The following is a 20,730-nucleotide window of genomic DNA, read 5'->3' as shown; positions in this document are numbered from 1 at the left end:
TATTTATGTACTTCTCAGGACTTCATGCAGCTCTAGTATGAGTTTGCTACCCTGTCAGTTGATGTGAGCTCCAGCAGAAGAACTTTCTCGGCAAGAACTGCAGTACGTCTATAGGAGGGAAACAGTTGAGAACGAAAAGTGCTGGGCTGCCTGGAGGCATGGTTATGAGCTCCCCTGAGCTGGATGACATGTCCCATGTTTTACTCCAGAGCTGGAGGAACTTAGGACTTAAGAGTTGTCTCTTTTTTTTCTGTTGTGCCATCAGGCAAGGCAGTGCAAAACTGGAAGTGTTCAGACGCTTCCACCCTTCTTCTTACTTAAGGAAAGTCATCCTACTGAGCATCTGTGAAGAGTCTAAACGATGTGCTGCTGTTTTGGTACCACTCAGTGCTCCTCTTTCGTTAGCCACTTCAAGCAAGGTGGGGTAAGACTTCGCTGCTCTGTAATAACCCATGTTATTCAGACTTGCCACGCAGCAAGCGTTTTGAGGAGGGGAAAATAGAGAACAACATTGTTTTCAGCAGTGTGTCTCTTCCTAACAAATGCCATTAAAATACAGAGATTTTAATCTATTTTTCCCTTGAAACTTATGAATTTAGTGTTTTATGCCCCTCATGCATGTTTTACGTTACTTTCATGTTATTTCCTGTATCCCTCTACTCAGAACCTCCTCTCGGGTACTTTACGAGGAAGAAGTTAGATCAAGATATTTCTCACTGGTGCCACATAACAGTACATGCAGGTTATGAAAACATAGTGTGTCCCTGTTTCCAGTCCACTTGGGTGCAGGTTTTTTCCCCGACTTGCTCTGTGAAGGGCAAGGTTAGACCCATCTTTGATTTTTAAATGTATGAATAGCTGCAGAGATCAGGGCTCAGGAACACTGAAGATTTAACTCTCCCTTGGATAAATGAAATTCTGGAGTCCATTCAACCTTTGGCCAAGCCATATATATATATATATTTTTTTTTTTTTATAAAAGCTACTGTAAGCTGTGTGTAAATATTCTGGCCAATTTGCTTTGATTTTTATGCAAGATGTCTGTACAGAACCAAAATGTCAGCTGGTGCCAAATTTTCAGCTGAGGTAAACTGCTGTAAGTGTAGATCCAGCATAGGACTTGTGATTTAGAGCACCTGACTTTTAGTTTACTAACTCGACGTCATTTTTATTGGACATAAAGCTCCATAATAAACTATTAGTTGGTTTATTTTCCTTTGTATTTCTGAGATGGAAAGGAATTCCATTTTTCTGTAGTGTTAGAAATTGTAAATTCACTCCAATGATCAAAATGCAGTTTAACAATCTACCTCTCCTCTGCTATGAAGCAGGATGGTGTAGTGCCACGTCTGGCAGACAAACCAAATACGCTGCCCAGATAGTAAATGAGACGAGAGATTAATTGAGGCTGGCTAACTGGATCTTTGGACAAGAGTTTTCTTATAAAGAATTAATTATAATGTTTTTGAGACTTGTAAATTTTTTTTGTAAATGCTAAAATGCTCTGAGATATATTTTCTAAGTAGCGTTTGCTAATCCTGTTAACAAATAATGGGATTTGTTTGTATACCTCCCACGGGCTGATATGAAAACATGCTTTTAAGTGTCAGAAGTTTTCTGGACGCACGTTTAAGACTGACTACATTCTTTAAAGGCTAAAAAGCAATTTCCCAATGCTCTAAGTTTTGATCATACCTGCATATTGGGAGAAACTGCTACAGGTGGTTAAAATAAATGTTGGACTACTTCAAAATTATCATTTTAATGCAGACTTCTCATGGTGCTGGGCTGCCTGATCTGACAGTGGAAGAGCCTGGGCTTTCCTAGGAGATAAATATGTTCATTGTATTTATGTAGGAGAAGCTATGTGTTGTGCTTTTCAGGTGAAAAGTTATTCTAATCAGCCTTACCTCAAGATCTTGTCTTTCAGACCCGAACAATAAGAAATTCTGCATACATATGTGTTGAATATAATTTTGGTGTTCATTTTTTGTAAGGTTCACCACAGGTTAGTACCTGCTTGCTCTGAGTTTGGCCCTTGGAATATGATAATTCAATGTGTCACTGACAAGGTGACAAAAAGGGTTCAGTTCCTGCACATTTGTGTCCAAAATCTAGCCTTATTTCCACTGCTGCGCTGCTGTCTTTACAAGGCCTGCCTGACAAGGGGAAGGAAATGCACATTTTGGTTAAAAACTAGCACTGAGCGAGCTTTTGCCTATTTTCTTTGAATGGAAAGGTGAACCTAATGCGGCTCCTTCTTATCAAGGAACTTTTTTGCTGGAGGCAAGCTACAAAATGGCGTCGGGGGCCTGTGGGTCCCAGTAGGCCTCAGTTTAATACAACAGCCTTTAAATATTGCTTTAGCGATAGGCAGGTCCAGGATTTTCTGTGCCCTAGGCCTGCGGTAAAGCTGGAGAACAGCAAAACAGTTGAATTAAAACCAAAACAACAACAACAAAAAGTGTATTTGAAAGCCAGGAAGTAAAGAGAAGTGTCTTCCTCTGTTCTCATGGTAGTTCTGCTGAATAATCACTTGGCAAACTGCAGTGACGTGTTGGAGAAGCTCACAGTTGCAATTTAGGTATAGGGTATTTTGGGAGGCTTTGCTAGTGTTTAGCTGGATGTTAGAAAAGCTGTGTGATAAGGACATAAGTTTCCTATTAAGCCGTGTCAGTGGTCTGCAGCATTTGAGGCTCTTAACCAAGTGTGAATGAGGAAAGCTGATGCTTTTTTTCTGCTTGGTAGTGGTGGTGGAACTGCCAAAACTGAGGGAAGGAGACGAGCTTTGGAATAGGGCTCTTTCACTTTTTTTTTTTTTTTTTCCTTGAAGAGAAAGGTTTTCAGTGGCCTGGGTGCTCTCTCTCATTCTTTCTGAGCCCTTGGACCTGGATTTTTGCTGTTAGCTGGCTTTTCAGAAGAGACTGGTCCAACAGAAAACTGTTGATCCAGGAGCTTAGGTGGATTCAGTCTGACCTGCTCTGTAGTAAGTCTCCTCTAAGCACAGTTAAAAACTTCAGTTCTCCTCTCTGGGTTACGTTTGTCTGAGTTAAGCAGGCATTGAAGCAAATCTGTTTACTTCTATTTTTCTTTCTGCACTGCTCCTTCGTTTCTGAGCCTTTTACCACTGTGAAACAGTTGGCATGTGAAAGGTGTCTGACCCTCCTGTACCAATAAACATTTCTAACATGTCCTAGAAATCTTCTCTTTCTGTGGAATTTAAGTTAGCTCCTCCAATTCTTCTTCGTAACATTGGAGTTTTGGTATTTGGCATCTTCCTGACCCGCTTCTCATTGAACTGTTTGAAGGGTAGTGATAAAACATCCTCGAGGAACTGACTGAGATGTATACAAGTTCATCAACCCAGGTATTCCTCAAATGTCTTAGATCTGAATTCAGCAGCACACAGTTTAATTAAGCAGTTCTGCACTTGTTCAACTTTGAGCAATTCTCTCTTTGAGTAATTCACCATGGGTCCGTAGACGCTGACAAACCCCTTTGGTGTGAACAGGATTTGAGTGTGCACCCAACAGCCTTGTTGAGTGAAGCCTTCTAGAAGGATAACCAAATACCTTGTCTGCTTTTTACTGGTTCCTGTGTATCACACTGGAATTTCTCAGTCATGCATCTGTCATGAGCCCTAGTTAGGAGCGGAGGAGCCTTTTTGTCTCCTGTGCTCTTCTGGTTGTGAAATTGTCCTTAGCTGTTGTGAAGGCAGCAGTGTCTCAGTTCCCTTAAGCTCCACGCTGAATCTGATGAGGCTTTTTACTCCCTCTCCTCCCCAGCATATCTAGAACTTGTCTAGTTTCCAGCAGAAATGTCTTTGTGCGTAAAGCTTAATCTATTTTGTTGACCAGCGTGCTGGATTATGGTTTTAGGTCCTTGTGTGTGCACAACTCCCCAACTATCAACGGGTTAGGCTCACGTAGCTGTGAACTGATTTAACTGCTTCAGGTTTGCCTCTATCAAACATCATTTGGGGTATGATGGCTCCGTTCCTTCAATGTTCTAGTCCTGTTCCAATTTATTTGTATTATTTTTGCCTTTTAGTAATGATAACGTGATGTGTAAATGTAATGCACTGAAACATGGAAGAGAAGAGCAAACCACAACTACTTCTGCTTATATCAAATGTATAAATATGCAACAAGAGCCTTATTAAGAGATTTAAACTGACCTCTGGAGTGCCGTTCTTTTGATTTCATACCACCCTGAAGTATTTTCACTTCTGGTACCGTTTGGCTTCTGCTCTTAACTCTATTTACTGTATAGGCTCCCACTTTAGATCTTCTTCCAAAGCTCTTCTCCTTAGCTGTTGCTGTCTGGTGCAGAACCTTGTGAAATGCTTTTTAATGCTGTGAGTATACAACAGCCCCCGAAATTCCTTCACGTCATTGCAGTGCCGTCCTCGGGGAATTCCAGAGGCTTTGCTAAGCGTGACCTCTTCTGCCTCCGTCCAGCCGGCACAGTCTTGGGCAAGTTGCTCTCCACGTTTTCCTGGTGTATCATTCTTATGGCATGCAGCTTCCAAAGCTTTCTCCCCGCAGTTGATTTTCAGCCTTCTGGCTAGTAATGCTGCTGCTTACTTCTTGACCTGATACAAAGTGGTACTAAGATGAAGGCTTTTCTAACATAATTCACTAAAGATTAAGTCTGCATTGTAGGAATCTTGATGCAGGGTCATTTGTGCGTTATTGCGACAGACTAAGAGAAGCTCAGCTACTTTAAAAGAAATAGGAGCCTTTCTATATAAAAGTTTGACATGAATTAAAAAGGTTTTGGCTTTTTACTCAGGGGGATGCAAGTTTGTGGCATTTCTTCATATTTTTTTTTGGATGGTATTATCTGAAAGCGATGTAATATGGTTATTTCTGGTTTGCAGAGAAGGCATTTTTAGAGCAAGCTGATAGCGAGCCAAACTCTCTGAAACCTTAAAGTTGTGGTTAGCAGAAAGACAGTTTAGGAAATTAGGTCACCATTACCTCACTATTCTCTTATTATTTTTTTTTTAATTTTAAATCCTGTAGTATCTCCTGTAGTTGCCACTGTTGCTGTTTTACTGGTAGCACCAAAGGTGGATTGGATCCCAAGCTGGCAGAAGGAGTCTGACGGCCTGAAGCTTTGGAGGGGTGAATTTGCTGTGTGAAGGCAGTGCCACCAGAGGATCAGCTGGACCAGTGGGTTATCTGGGGAGGAAAGCCAGAGTACAGACTCATCTTTGACACTGGAGGAGTAGGTTGGATTTAGGGATCAGGTAGGAGGTGCTGCCCTGGTGACTGGCTAAGCACCAAGGAGGCCAGGCAAGATCTCAGCCCAGGGGGGCACTCTGCCTGCCTGAGTGGGTATTTGCCTCTGCTCCATCAGCTGTTACACCTCCACTGCAGCAGAAAACATCCCCGTGTGGGCTGCCGGGATGAGGTGGGAGCAAAAGTAACTTGAAAACCCAGACCTATTTATATAGGCATCGATTTTTTTATTTTTTTTAATTTTTCTTCTCTTAAAAAAATGCTATTAACAGAATCTGGGAATAGCTGAAAGCTTTATTCCCATCTGTTACACTGTGCGTGGCTCTTTTAAGGTGTGACCTTATCAAAGCTGGAATCAAAACACAAAGTAAAGCTGAAGGCAGGCTCAATCTAGTTGAGATTCCCTTCAGTAGACCATGGCGATGGGGAACAATGGAAGTGCTGCTGAAGTTCATTCTTTCCCTAAGTGTGGTTTTATCAGCAATTAGTGTGTAAAAATAGCCCTTACTGGCTTCAGGATCCTTCCACTTGCTTGCAGACTTGCCTTGGCTTACTTTGCCTAAAAATCAAGGAGGTTTCTATTCCAACCGGAGTATTGACTGAGCCAGTACAGCCACACCTGCCACGTTACAACAGGTATTTGTTCCTCATCCCTGGGATTGCTTGTTAAACTCCAGCTGCAGAGCCTTTACTGCTGGGTTTTCTCCATGGGCCGGGAGGAGACCAGTTTATATCTTCGTCTTCCAGGCCCAGGGAAATGAATCATTTCAGAGAACACCAACATGGTATTGTGCTGTGCTGGATTTTAGTTGCTTTTCAGGTGTGTTTGGAGTGCTTTTTGTGGTTTTTAATGAGTCATTGGGATTATTGTGACTAACTTGGTCATGATATATTGTAGGGAGAAAAGAGACTGAAAAGGAAGGAAAAAGAAGGATAAGGAAAGATCCAAGGGGCAGATTTTATTTGTATTTGTAATCCCTGAACTCTGGCAGAATAACTACTCAACGCTACTTAAGCAGGTAAAGGTAAAATGGGCATCTCCCCCATTAACCCTACTTTCTCAGCCTGCACTTAGACCCTGTGCTTACCCCAGAGGTTTGGGTCTGTTCTTTTTGGGAGGGGGATTGTTACATGTGGAGGGGTTCTCCATGTGAATTGCAATTTGGGAACTGTAATTTATATATTGTTGAATTAGCTTTCAGGCCCTAACAAACATCGAAACCACATTCTTCCATCTCTTTTACGATATCACCTGTGACAGCTTCAGTTTACAGACTCCATTCTTTTTGTGGAAATTTTATTGTGTGACCATTTCCTTGTTTAGTAATACAGTGGCTTGGGAGGAAGCAACTTTATACTTTTGATCTAATTTTAAAGCCTCAGAATAGGTCATTCGCTCCTCCAAACAATTTCTAAAGATTTTCAAATAAGCCATAACTTGATTTAGAAGGCGAGGAGTAAAGCGTCAGGGCCAAAACTTTGAAGGAGCTTTTATGTGTAACCTTATTGGGATTTTTAATGGGCTAAATACAGCATTGTAGGCAGAAGCTGTAAGCTGAGAAGCCCTACATCTCAGCAGATCCTTGGGGATATGCCCTTGGGAGGGTTTCAGACTGCAAGAAAATGTGGAAAAACAAGAAGATTGCTCTGCAGGGATGGACATAATGCAGGGAGAGGTTGGGAAAGATAAATCCTTCTGGCCCCCTTCATTATGAGAGTAAAACGACACTTTTGGCTAGAGGCCAGTGAAACCTGGGAGATCTCGGATGGTGCAGACAGGACTAGCAACAAGTTTTGTCAGGGAATGGATTGGATGAGTGCAGATTTGCCTCAGCCTTGTGGTTTTTGTTCTGAATGCATAGCATTAACCCCTCCTTTCCTGCCGCTTTCTAGAAGCAGAAGTGAGGCAGAGACGCTCAGCCCTCGCAACAGAGCAGGGGAAAACTGCTGTGGATTTTAATTAAACTTGGAAAAACAAGTGGAGGTAGAGGAAGAGCTGTAGGATTGTCGGAGGAGCTGCCTGTTGTGACTTTGACCCAACGACAGAGAGGTTAGCAGCCATCCCATCCTCCCTGTGTAATCAAAATTGGGCAGTGCTGTGGAGAGGAGGGCTACCAGGCAGATTGGCTTACTCACATTTAAAAAACTTTTTTTTTTTTTATTAAAAGAAACTGAAAACAATTTTCAGCAAGAAATCTGTTCTGAAAGGCGATTTTGATGTAAAATTTTGGCATGCCCTTTGGGTTTTAGCTATGTTGGCTCACCAGTATATGGCTGAGGTGGTGCTTTCACGGAGATGAGGAAAACGCTTGTCCTTTTTAGCATCTTAAGCTAAAGTACAGCACCTTTCCTGTGGCGACGGGAACTCAGTTATTTGCTGTAACCCTAGATTTTTGTCTGTGATACGTGAAAATGTTCCTATTTGAAATTAGGCCATTAAAGGCTAGTTCTTTGAAGGAATTCGGGATCCTCTGCTCCTGTTAAAGCACACCTGCGGTTGGAGGGGTGACAGCAGCTGCAGGTTTGCTTGGGTTGCCTTCAAGTTAGCCCAGATATCAGCATGGAAGGGGACAGTACCATGCCCCGGCACTGCTGTGATGCCTGCTGCCACCCCGCTGGAGCAGCGCGGTGTAAAGGGAGCAGTGGGTGCTGCCGCCTCTCTCTGTAAAGCTTCCAGGATTCTCCCTCCAGTTGGCTCCGGCCAGCCCGAGCGTGCTCGGGAGGCTGGGTGTATTTGCACGATCTCGTGATCTTCAGGGGACAGCGTTTAATTTTTTTATAGGAGTTGCGTGTAAACATGGGAGGGTAGAGCTTGGCCCGTAAATAGGATCTATTTGGGAATAAGCCTTTTCCAGAGCTAGGCTCGTATAATGATAGTTTTCATTTCTTCACTTAGACGCAAATGAGGGCCACGAGCCTAAAAAGGCTTACATGGAGGCTTTATTTTAAGATTCACCAAGTACTGAAATTAGCCTGTAACTTCAGGGCTTGTAAGTTAAGCATGCATCTCAACTTTTTCAGTGCCTCTGGCCATACCGCCTTTCACCTTGGAGTACTTGTGCTGTTCCAACTGCTGTAAGTCTAGGCATGATAGCTTTCTATTTCCAGAGTCTGAGATTTATTTTCAAGTCCAACTTGGTGAGGGTGGGGGAGATATCACTGGAAAACAGTGCCCCTTGCTATTGAGGTAGAGCTGGGCAGTTTAAGAAAGCTTCCTATTTCTAACTAGGAGGAATTAGCAGTTGTGTTTTAGGAGGTCAGAACCAGGACAACACGCATGAAGGGTAAGTCTGAGCTGGCATTTGTCACTTGAACCTTTCAGTGACCAAAAACCCTAGGAAATCCACTATAAAAGACTGAAGGACAACAGGGTTTAATTGTACATCCCTTGGGTGTCTGTACTGGCAGTGCCCTAAGGAATGATGCCATTGATAAAGATTTTTATTTTTTTTTTTTCCTCTGAAAATCATAACTGGTCTTTGGCCATGGAGAGAGGGTGCTGAGTTGTTAGCTGGGCATGGTACCAGGGATTTGTGAATGAAATGCCAGTTGCCTTGTGTCTGAAGGCTTCTGAGGGCACTGGGGAAGTGAGAAAAGTTGTTGTTTGCAGTCAGGTCGTTGTGCTCAGCCCAGCACCTCTGCCCCAGTCCTAATTTTCTGCTTTTACCTACTCACTTTCGAGTATCATCAGCCTCCACTGTTCCCAGGGTGCTTAGCTGTAAATCACGCCAAACCTTTGAATCCTTGAGTCATTTCTCGCTATGACTTTTCCTCCTCTGTGGTATGAAGTACACGTGTGTTATCTGCTCACCTGGAGCAGATCTGAGAGGTGCTGTGGTCTGTAGGAATGAAAACAGGGTTGGGAGGCAGGAGGTGGTGAAATCTAGTTCTGGCTCATGGGGCAGACTTCAGCGAGCTGCTTCACCTTTCTGTTTCATTTTTCTCGCCACTGCAAGGAAAGGGGTAAGAGTGTTTCCCCGCCTGCCTCACGCGGCGAGCATTGGGTAGAAGAGTTGACTAAATCCCTTCCAAATCTTTGGAAGCATGGCATCATACAGGACGTAAATGTCTTCTGGTGACTGTTAGCAGCAGTCTGATAGGAAAGAGTGGATTGTCCTCACTCACTCCGTCGTTGGTCCAGAGGATGTATGCATGCTCTGTGCTTCCTTTGTTCCCAAACCTGTTTGCCTGCAGCTCCGAAGAAGGAGATGTGGCAAAGGTCAGCCATCTCATGCATGCCAGTGCAGAGTGATAGGAGCCCCGTTGGCCGGTGGGTCTCCTTTTGCTCTGACACACGCTTTGGTCACATGGCAGAAACATGTATGCCCATTGAATGTGGGAAATTCACTTAAGGGAATCCTGCCTCTCACTTTTTGCTCTTCTTCCACAGCATTACCTTATTAGCACCTTTCCTCCAGTTGGGGAAAGGCTGGCAAACAAACACCTCACCACCTGCCAGCAAGGACCACACCTTGGGTTTCCTGAGAGTCACAGCCGTCGATTTATTGCAGGGAGCATGGATCTGTTTTCCAGCACTGAAACCAACTGGTGGTAATGCCTATTAGAGTAATCTCTAACATAAGAGAAGCCATTCTTAATATAAGCCAAATAGTCATCTTTTCCCTTTTAAGTAGCACAGAAAACCTATTGCTCCATCACAGTTTCACTCTAGGAAGAAACGAAAAATATCCAAGCAATACCTGTAATTCCCTATGCGTTTCTTTAGGACCCTTTTGTCTCTTTTTCATTTTTTGCCCTTTAAGAAAACATATAGGGTTTCTTTTCTATTAAGTTTATAAGTTCCTTCTACAAGCTTGCTGCTGTTGGACAGGGCAGGGAAGCCGTGCAAGTCAGCTTGCAGGACTTGTGCCCTCGCAAGGCTGGTGGAGTTGGGAAAAACTCCAGCTCCTGCTGATGTGCTGCTTTCCAGCAGCACGCTCTCCTCCTCCCTTGTAGCCTGGGATTAAACCTTGCCTTGCTCGGTGTCTTGGGCAGAAAGACTTAGCGTGGTGGACAGCCAGGTGCAGCCACGTGCTGGTATTTTTGGGGTGGGTCACACAGCGTGCCTGTAACGAATCTGGAGACGACTGCAGTGGTTACACCGTTAGAGCTGGGGACTGTCCTTGGAGGAGCTGTGTACGTAACGTGCTCGTCATTTACAAGGGAGGGAAGCGAGTTGGTAGAAACCTTTGAACTACCTGCGTGTGGCACTGGCAGCAAAGGAACACGAGTGGTTTGGGGAAAGGTGACAGCCAGGGGGCTGTGGCTTCTGTGCAGGCACGGATGGGAGAAGCTCTGTGGCTAGAGATGGCAGGCAAGACCATAACCTCTTCTGACCTCCGTGTGTCTGAGTCCTGCCTGGCTCTGGGCTTCTCAAACCATCCTACCCGCCCCGTTACTGGTAGTTTGCCTTTTGTTGTTTCACAAAGATTTGATGGGAGGTTGTGTGCCATCATATGATGCGTGGCGTGAATGCTTGTAACCTCGTTGTGAAGTTGTAATATATTGAAGCTTTCCTATGAGTGTGTGCCTCTCCACGTCTTTTCACTTCTGTTTCTCTGTAGTTGCCTCTCCCATGGAAATAGTGAAAAGAAAAGGGTCTGTTTTTTTTTTTTTTACCTCTGCAGAGCAGAAGAATAGACTTAAGGCATTATTAAAACCAGCATCGCTGGAGGATTTGGCTGTATGTGGAAGAGAAGTGCACATTACCTTTCCCTAGTCCCAGTTTGAGGTAGTTTTAATTTTTATTTATTTATTTATTCCTCTGAGAATCAATAAAGTAATTGAAATAAGTACAAGATTTTTTTTTCTGGCATAAATTCACCCTTGATCTATAATAGGGAATTTGGAGTAACCAATTCTATTAACGTAAAATATTCTGCCTAAAACTTTCTCAAATCTGAACAGGGCTTGTAATAATGTAAGAAGAGCTCAACTTCAGCATCATGTGTAAAACACAGAAATGAAGATAAGGGTGAGCCATGTCCTTTAGGGTTTTTGAGGGGACAAAACAGGGAATAAAGTGGAGGAGAGGTGGTGGTGGGGAGTCTCAGCCACCTGGAAGATGAAAAGGCATAGTGATATGACCCAGCTTTGCTCATTGTCTAGTGAGGATGACTTGCTCTGAAGGTGATTTAAGGCTGTTGTTTTAGTAATAAAAGGCTTCAGCTGACATGATTAGTGGAAGATATTTTCCCCTTTCTGTCTAAGGAGTTGTGTGCTGAATTGAGTCCTGTCTGCGTGGAATTTGTCTCCAGGAACCTCAGCCGTGCAGAGGCTAGATGGCTGGTTCAAACTAGTCGTTTCATCAGCTCCTGTAGGCTCCTCCAGAAATCATCTCGCAGATTAGGTGGGATGAAATTATTTGCCCTCTGGAGATGCGCATTTATTTGGATTGACTTCACAGGGAGCCTAGACAGTGCTAGCGGGGACTTGGCTAACCGGCTGTTAGATGTGTAAAGAGAGGTGGCATAAATTTGCCCTGGCAGCAGGGAGCGGGGAGGTGATGGTTAAACTCACCACAGGGAAGGACAAAGATGGGAATGCAGGCACAAAACCCTCCTGGAATTTGAGTGTGGCGAGGCCACCTCTCATGTTGGTAACTTGAAATACAGCGGTTGTTTTGATATGCTCGTTGCTCATAACAGTAACCATCTTCATAGCATCAGCCGGGCGCTGTCGGCGCGTGGAGCTCCCGTGCGTGATGGAGGAGCACCACCAGGTGATTGCACCGGAGATGAAGCTGGGGATCAAGGTGACAGCATTCTCCATCATTTCAGGTGGCAGAGACACAGTCTGGGGTCTAGTCACTCTGGCATACGTCTGCAAGAGGCAGAGAGGAAGACTGGTGCGGGGTGTTTGTGCAAGCTTAGGGGATAGCAGTGATGTTGGAGTGGTGCGGGTAGGCATCTCACCTACCAGGCTACTGCTGCACAAGTGTGATGATACTGTTTGATTCCTTCTGGTATTTCTGTAGTACATACAATCCTTACCAAGGATCAGAGTTGTGAGAGGTATTTACTGAACATTATAAAGAAACACTTGCACTTCTCACTGGTCTCTTTGCTGGTATGACAAACTAAGCTGACCAACCCCACCAAAGCGATAATGCTCCGTGTGCAACTACTTTATAACTCCGCCATCTCCCATTGCCTGTTTCTGTGCTGGTTACTTGGTCTGTGGGCTTGGTGGAGCTTTCAGTGATTTTTAAGAGGGAATGCCAGAAAGAGCCCCAGTCTGAGAGGGCCTTACACCTGCTTCATGGTCAGTAACATGCTGAGGGTCCTCCTCGTTCTCACCTGGCCCCCAAGCATGGGCTGTGCCAGCTTTTGTTTCCTTCCTGCCTGGGCTGGCAGCACACCCAGCTGCCTCTGGCTTGGACAAAGCAGAGATCCATTTACAGCCGAGTTGATTCAGGAGGGCTTCAGGCTTCATCTGGAGCGAAGCTTCAGCTCTGCCTCCAGGTCTGTAGCTAAGACAGCACAGCCACTTTGCAAAGGGCTGCTTCCACCGACAGGCGTGGGTGAAGATCCAATTTGGCATTTTAAGATTGTTGGGAGGAGGCCTGTAACAAGTAATAGCACAGCCTGATATACAGCAAAGAGCTTATCAGTCAGTAAAATAACACAGTCCCTGTATTTACTGGAGTGTTCTGCTCTAGGTCAGGTGCAGACTTCAACATTTGAATTATTAGGGCTGAAGCTTCTCAGGTTCACCAGCCTGTAAGTGCAGAAAAGCAGTTTCATTGCAGGCAGCATACAAGACCTGCCACGGCTGGGTCTGTGCTCATGGGTGTTGGTCCTTAGAATGATCTAGAGAGAGATCCTTCTTTGTATTTTTTTTACTTTATTTATTTTAGCTACTAATGGTGTCCTGCTGTCTGCTGCCAATAGCTACTGTCCTTTTTTTAGTGGAGTTTCTGCTGAAAACATGAGGAGATTGAACAAATAACGTGAGGCTGGTCTGTAATCAGTACCTTCCCCACTATCTCTGCGGCATCTCTAGACATGCAGTTTTGCGGCCTGGATCTTTCCCTCCTTTGCCCCCCAAATTCTCTCCAACTTTGCCAGATTGCTACTGTTCGGAGGTTTTCTGTTGTCGCTTGGTTGTTGTTTTTTTTAATTTGGACAACTCCATATTCTCACCAGCAAACGCTCTGACATCCAGCCACTAGAAGCCTGGCTACTAGTTCTGTATCCCTTGTTGTAAACTGGCACGAAGCTCCCTCCCTAGGTCCACGCTTCCTCAAGAGAGCAGCTGTTGGTTAATCCTTCTGCAGAGCGCAGAAAGTGAGCAGAGTTTGGTTCCAAGAAGCTGCTGCAGCCTTTGGCCAGCAGCGAGCAGCCCCGATAGCATCGGTTACGCGAGGATGAGGATTGGAAACGGCAAGGCCAGTTTTGGAACAACTGCATCCTTGTTTCTCTACCCTTGAGGACAAGGGGGACAAGTGCCTACATGTGTTGGATTTTGTTAGCTGGATCCAGTTGCTGTGTTGAGTTAATGAAGGTCACGTTAGTGTGTGGGATGCTGGGAAAGCAGGGGAAGCCGAAACCCAGCTGGCCCATCCCCAGGCGAACTGGTTTTAACCAGGAAAGAGTCAGAGAATGCGAAGAAACTTCTTGTACATCACCTCAGGCAGTTATGTATTCTGTTTCCTAGTTACATTTTTTTTTTCCTGGTATCAATTCCAAAACAAACAAATGGAGAGGGAAAAAAAAAAAAAAGAAGCATTCCTTAAAATAACCCTTTAACATCTTGGGCCAAATTCTGAAGATACAGTCTGTCTGTGCTGATATTGATAGAGAGCACCCCAGCTCTGTGCTGGAACAAGCATGAAATGAAACTCATGGCTTTTTACTAATTTTGAAATAAAGATTGGAGTGGAAGGGTTATGTCATGTATTGGCAGCACAGCGAATAACAGGATGGATAAATGGGCAGGGCACTGCTGGTACAGACCTCCTGCCTTGCTGCTGCTGCACTTTTTCTTCATACTCACTGAGCAGGATAGGAGCCAGGCCTCGTTTGGGGTCTGTAGGCACAGCTCTGATGGAAGGGGTAGTAGCATGGCCATTCAAACAGCAGCTTCGGTGTTTCAGAGTAGTAGCTCAGCGCAAGTGTTTCCTGTTGGGCTTCTTAGGAGCAATGGCACAGCCAAACGCGGCTCCCACAGGGCTTCTGTTCGCTGGCTCACGTTGTGAGTGCTGAAACCTCGGGCCTCCCGCATTGACTGCACATTTTCACTTCACTGGGGCATTTGCAATGCATGATTGTCATACTGCAGTGCTTGAATAAAGCTGCTTTTTTTGTCTCTGGGTGAGCACATCCACTTCCCCCTCCTACTCCATGTTATTCTAGTCTTTCAACTAACTTTTGACTCCAAAAATTTAGGGAGTTTATCATGCCCCACTTTCAAACTGACCATTTGATCTTCCTGACAGCAAAAGCAGAAGACATTTCTCAACTTCCCTGCACCACTGCCCTCTATGCCATCCTGTGCAGAGCTCCTCCATACAGCTCTTAAAGTGCTATATAAGGTTCTGAAAAGTATCACGTTGCTTGGCTCAGTGCTGAAGGCAGTAGGGCACACAGTCTCTTTGGCATGCTCCAGCAGCCAGTGGAAACAAGGGTGAGCCAGCTCGTGTACATCTTAGCTTTGGCAAGGATGATCAGAGCCATAGCTCAGCAAGAAATCAGCATTCCCTCTGCGAGTGAAAGGTCAGGAATGCAGAAAGCTCACTGCCTTTTTAAGAAGGTTGAAAGTTTGCCCTCCATTTTTCCCCCCAAAAAAGAAGGCAGATAAGATAATAATTCTGTTTTCTTTTGCAAAGATAGAGCGTTTGGCTGAAAGAAGGTTGGTAACCTCTGGTCAAATCCATTTCATTCAGTCCTGCCTTTTGCTTGACTCACCAGTGGCTGATGACGTCTGCCAGGTACCAAAAGGCAGTGCTCTGGCACAAACTTCTCTCGCCGGCAGATGAAGACGCGATAGGAACAAAGCCCTGGGACAGCACTTCTGGTGCCACCAGGGAAAATAACTGGCAGCTCTTCAAGGCTTATGTTTTCTGATAACGTACATTGGCAATATTCCTCTTGGTGGTAGCAGGCGTGCTGCGGGAGGAGATGCCAAATGAACCATCACAGGCATTTCTCAGCCTGTAGGATGGACAGTGCTCTGATGAGTGCAGGATGCTGTGATGTTTTCAGGCAGGGACAACCAAATCTAAACTAAGGAGAGAGTGTAGCTTCACCAGCAGGAACATGTGTGCATGTATGTATGTGTATATATATATATATATCTATATATATATAGTGTGTGTGTATATTATATATATACATGTGTGTGTGTGTACCTTTTCTACCCAAAATCACCAGTGAAATGGGTCTGCTACCAGCCATTCTGCTCAAGTGGGCAGGAAACTACTCACAGAAGCTTTTTTCCTGCAGGAAGCCTTTGGTGTCTAGAAATCAAAGCTTCTTGCAGATGTGTGCAAGTCTGGATGAGTTCTAAATTGAGAAGATTTCTAACATCCAGATGGAATTCCTGATCAAAACGCCTTTGCCAGCTGAGAAGGTAGGGGATGCAGCAGTGCCACAGAGAGCTTGGGCTCAGTTAGTCTGAGCAAATGCTTCAAGTGTCACTGAAGACCCTAAAGGGGGTAGAGTTCTTCACTCTGCTGGAGCTGGGGCCTGCCTTACATCTTCAGGATTTTCTCAATGACAGCCTTGACATTTTCTGTGTAATAAAACCCCCGTTTAAAGCTAGCGCTAGTCATGGCCTGTGTTTAACTAGAGGGAGAGGATAAAATGTATTAAGGACTAAGTCAGACATGTTCCATGTCTACTGAAATAGATATTTTAGCAGATGTAGTGGGTTTTTCTGCCAAATTACTATTAATGTCATATTTTGTCTTAAATTAACATCCAGATTATGTTTTTTATCAATATATTCTGTTTGCAGTATAAGAAAAACTCGCTGTAGTGATACAAATTAGTTTTCCTTCGTGCAGTATCTGGCCATGCTTCCAACACTGGAAATAGTGACTTGTGGATTCAGCACGGTCTTTGTGAAAGACATTTCAATGGGCACGGTCATGTTATAAGATGTTAGTGTTAGAAGATTTTTCCCACTTAATTTGAGCAATTTCTCTTTTGTGCAAACATATGCGAAGTCCTGCCTTTCTTTCTTTTTCTTGCAGCCTGTGTTAAACTTCAGTTGTCGCAAGAATTTACATTCCAAGTTGTTCTGCATCAATTCTGTTGAACCCAACAGCAGAGAACTTAAAGGATGTACAGAGATTTTTTTCTCTGAAGGGCTCATAGGAGAGGCAGGCTGCTACTACTAGCTTGAGCCAAAATGTATGAAATGAAAATTGTGCAAGTTCCTTTGCAAGCAGATGTATCTCGTCTCTGATGGAGAAGGCACTTGCTTTACAAATGCTGGGATTCCTGTAAGCAGTGTGTGCCACTTAGGCTGCATTAGGATTTGTTTCTACTTCCATTGACTTCAGTGCACAAACATTAATCTCCACTGTTAATCAGTTTATTGTCGCTGAACCTCCATAAGGTAAGGAGTTACAGCCTGTTTTGTAGATGAACTGAGTTGCAAAGAGATTTAGATTCTGGTTTAAAGGTTTGTTTAGACATCTCAAGATGCAGCTAGGTGCCAAGTAAGACTCTACGGAGATGCCTTAGCTGACTTTTATTGGAGGTTTAAGGTCCAGAGAAGTGAGGGGCTTTTCTTAATGCAGATATTACATATCCGTGCCATCACGTGTGGTCATCATAGTTAAGGACATAGAGATGCTTCACGTCTTTCAGTTTTTGGTGTTTTTAGTTGTGTTTCTGTGTTGTGTTTGTTTTTTGTTATTTAAACCATGCCTGTTCCAAAAATTCCTAGACTTAAACATATTCCCTACTTCTTGATGCAGGAGACTAGCTTGAGAGTGGTTTGCATCCTTCCAGCCTGCTGGGAACGATATGCTGTGGTAACTGCTAGGTAGAAACAACAAGCAATCAATGTGTCCAAAAAGGCAGCCTGCGAGCAGGACCAAAATGAAATTTGAGTCAAGTCTGATGAAAATGTTGGGGGAGAAAACACTTCCCTGACATTGAAATGGCTTTTGCTGCTTAAAAGTAGAAAATGTTTCCATGTTTGCTTGAAGATGATCTATTTGAGCTCTAAAGGGCTAGCCCTTGAAAGGGAGGTTACACAATTTCCAAAATGTTTTATTTTCTCTTTGCTCAAATAAATGTCTTGAGTCAACTCAAGTTATTTTAATAGCAAACTAAATGTTTGCTTTAACCCATATGATTCTTTCTTTCTTTTTGCCTTCCGTGGTCAATGCAAAATCTACTCTTTCCTTACGTCTCCTACCAGAACTGAGAGTTGGAGACTGGGACATTCCCCCTCTGCGTACATGCAGGATGCAGGTGCCTAAAATAAACCTCTGAGCTTTAAGTGTCTCAGGCTGTGCCTCACAGTGGATGCTTTATTCTTTCCCTTGAGTGAGAATCCCCAGTGGGCGATATCTTTAAGGAAGCCAGTGCTCCCAAAGCCCCAGGCGAGAAACAGCAGAGTAGTAACAAGGAATTGGTTATATGACAAGTCACTTTCTGCGAACAGCCTTTAGCATATGCACATAAATAATAGTGATTATGAATGTTTGGGAACATTAAAGGAAGTCAAGGAATCCGATACAAACATGAAAGCAGATAAATGAAGCATCACGTGTGATATATAAAATTATACGTCCTACTTGGGGGTATGTGTGCTGCCTTTCTGAACCCCTCAGATTGAATCTGGCACTGAGCTAGCTGGGTCTGGCGTGGTTCTGGTCGTAACCTTTGCAACTAGAGTTGTGCAGGTACCTACACTTGATGAGAATGTGACAAGAGCAAATTGAATGTAAAGTCTGCTAGACAGCCAATAAATTTGTTTTATATCTTTATCTCATCCTTGCTTGGCAATTATTTCAGCAGGCACTGAACTCTTTTGTGCTCGCTGTGAGTGAAGGTGCTCAAATGACCTACTGTAAATTCTTGATATTTCCTAGACTTAGAAGAAGACAGTCACCCGAGGTACTTGGATGTTTAGTGCAGATTAAGAAGAGTTTTAAAATAATGCATTTTGATTTTTTTTTCCAAGATCAAGACTGGTCATAACTAATGGTTGGTTACCTAGTACAATATAACTGGAAAACATTCATACTGTCGCCAAACCTCTGTGATCTATTTTTACGAGAGTGGGGCGGCGTTGCCACTCAGGTCCTTCTACATTATTTGTTGTAATTCAGCAGACTGTTAATGACAGCATATCACTATTAGGTTATAGCCCTCCTAGGTTATGATTTTTAGAACTGTAAAGCAAGAGCTGCAGGATTTCGGAGGTTGGTTATAGAGAGAAGTTTATTGTTATTTCTTACGCTTAAATCTGTCAGGTAAGTTAAAATAGGCAAGTAGATGCGGAGTAGAAACAATGTGCAGTTAAACACACAAAAAAATCTCAACCTCCCCTCTGCAGGAAAGCTATTAAAAATGTTTATTGTACATTAGTATTGTTTGTTATCTGAACTGCTACTACAGGCAGTAGTTTGAGCAGGCTATTACCACCTCTAGCTTCATGCTGCAGTGTTCTCGCTTGTCTGCACAGTTGACCCGATCCTGTATGTCATCAGGGAGGAGATGTTTAACTTGTGACACTACTAATCCTTTCCTCAAGGCTTTTCGTTCTTCCTGCACAATGTCCTTTCATTGCTTTTGTGAGCTGGAACATGCCTGCTCAGCCCAGTGATGAATTCATGTAATTACCTATGTATGTACCAAAGTCCTGTTGACTTTAACGTTAAAGATCGGTGATTGCTTAAGTATTGCACTGAATCAGGACCCCCCAGGCACTTTCACATGTACGAGCTGACTTGGGAATCGATGTGCCTTGCTGCGTCTCTCTTCCGATGGGAACAAGGCGCTGCTGCAGCCCAGCTGTCACTGCAGGTACCTGGCTGGGCACGGGGACAGCTGGGAGCTCAGCACCCCAACAAGGGGCTCGTCCCACCAGGTAAATCTGCAGGCCACGGCTGGCCTGTCTTCATTTGGTTAATCCAGTTGTAGAAAGCTTCATCCCTCTGTGTGCAGTTATCCAAAAACACACGTCCACGGCAGGAATCTGCATCCCTGTATGGGGATGTGTGTGTGCACACCTGTGCACAAACCCTGTTTGCAGGAGCGCCTGGTGCAGAGCCCTTTCTGTCCCAGCCAAAGTTTCACACGAGGGCATGGATGCTTTTCCACGTGCCTCTTGAAAATGTGCTCATCTCTGCATTTTTATATTGCTGGTGTCAGTGTGCTGGGGGAGCGCCGTGTGTTGTGGAAAAGGTGGCATTGCTGTCAAACCCAGAGTCTAGATTGGTCTTGCTGGCATCAAACCTTTGTAGAATATCACCATCCTCAGCTGGAAGGACAGACATTCCTGGGAATCTTATCCAAACTGGGGGAAAAAAACAAAGAGAGAGAAGAAAAACCTTGCTCTCCAGCTGCTCCGTTGTCATAGCCCAGCAGGCACGTTGTATATTCCCCACAGAGGCTCATTGTGATCCTTCCTAGTGCAGCTTGCCCTCGGACGAATGCTTGCCCTTTGTCAAGGGGGAGATGTTGCTGCTGGAGCAGTTGCAGTCTGCGCTTCTGCTGGAGCCCTGTGGCATTGCTTTCTCATGTTGATGATGGAGGAGTGGACTTGTGCTTTCTCCATCCCTTCAAAAGCCATCCGTGCTGCTTCCTCACTGCTTTGATATTCTGCCAGCCGAGGGAGGGAAGAGCCATTTATAAATATTTCTGGTAATACAGTAAGTACTCTCACATGTTTTGCTCACTCATTTTCCGTATCCAGAAATCCATCCGACCAGAATCGGTTCACTCTCTTTTATTAGCAGAAATAGATCCACAACAATTAAAATTGATTTATAAAAAAAAAAAAGAAAGAAAAAAAAGAAAAGAGAAGCAGCAAGCACAACATCATATTGACTTACTGTGCGTATATTCACACTGGCTTCCAACCCATGGATAATTACCCCTCAGAGATTGTGTGCTATGTACAGTACGGTGATGGAATTATGCACTTTAAAGAGCTTTAGCGAGGCTCTTAGGATGCCAAATTCTTTCCTATTCCCCCCCCTCCTTCATTGCAGTGAATAATGATTTTTAAATGCACATGACCCATCCTCAAAAACTAAGTAAAGTGTGTCGGTGATGTTTCGTGTATCTGGATCTCACATTTCTTGCGTTGATAGAGTAGAAGAGGTGTACTGGTGAGATGAAATTTGGGGAATGGTCAGAGGATCCCCTGGGATTGCTGGCCCTTGTTAGTGAGGGGAAAAGGGTAGACTTGGATGCTACTTGTTCTGTCTGGTAGCAGGTACCTGAAATGGGATTACTGCAAGGTAAGAGGGGTTGAAGGAGACTATACAAATCTGTAGAAAAGCACAGGCTTC

At 44.1% G+C, this 20,730-nt stretch overlaps 1 protein-coding gene across 23 annotated transcripts in view; it reads left to right on the top strand.

Annotated features, from left to right (window-relative positions):
• IKZF2 (IKAROS family zinc finger 2) overlaps positions 1-20,730 on the top strand; it is a 116,202-nt gene that overhangs the window by 28,172 nt on the left and 67,300 nt on the right. The window contains exon 4 of one of the 23 annotated variants that reach the window (XM_066999159.1): positions 5,028-6,066. The exons of the other annotated variants lie outside the window; for them this stretch is intronic. The gene's annotated coding sequence lies outside the window, so the exon portion shown is untranslated. The remainder of the gene's footprint in view (positions 1-5,027; positions 6,067-20,730) is intronic. 23 annotated transcript variants of the gene reach the window in all.

The sequence above is a fragment of the Anser cygnoides genome, chromosome 6 (genome assembly GCF_040182565.1).
Source record: "Anser cygnoides isolate HZ-2024a breed goose chromosome 6, Taihu_goose_T2T_genome, whole genome shotgun sequence".
NCBI lineage: Eukaryota > Metazoa > Chordata > Aves > Anseriformes > Anatidae > Anser > Anser cygnoides.
The sequence above is the reverse complement of the archived record's forward strand: the minus strand, read 5'-3'. Positions and strand labels throughout refer to the sequence as shown.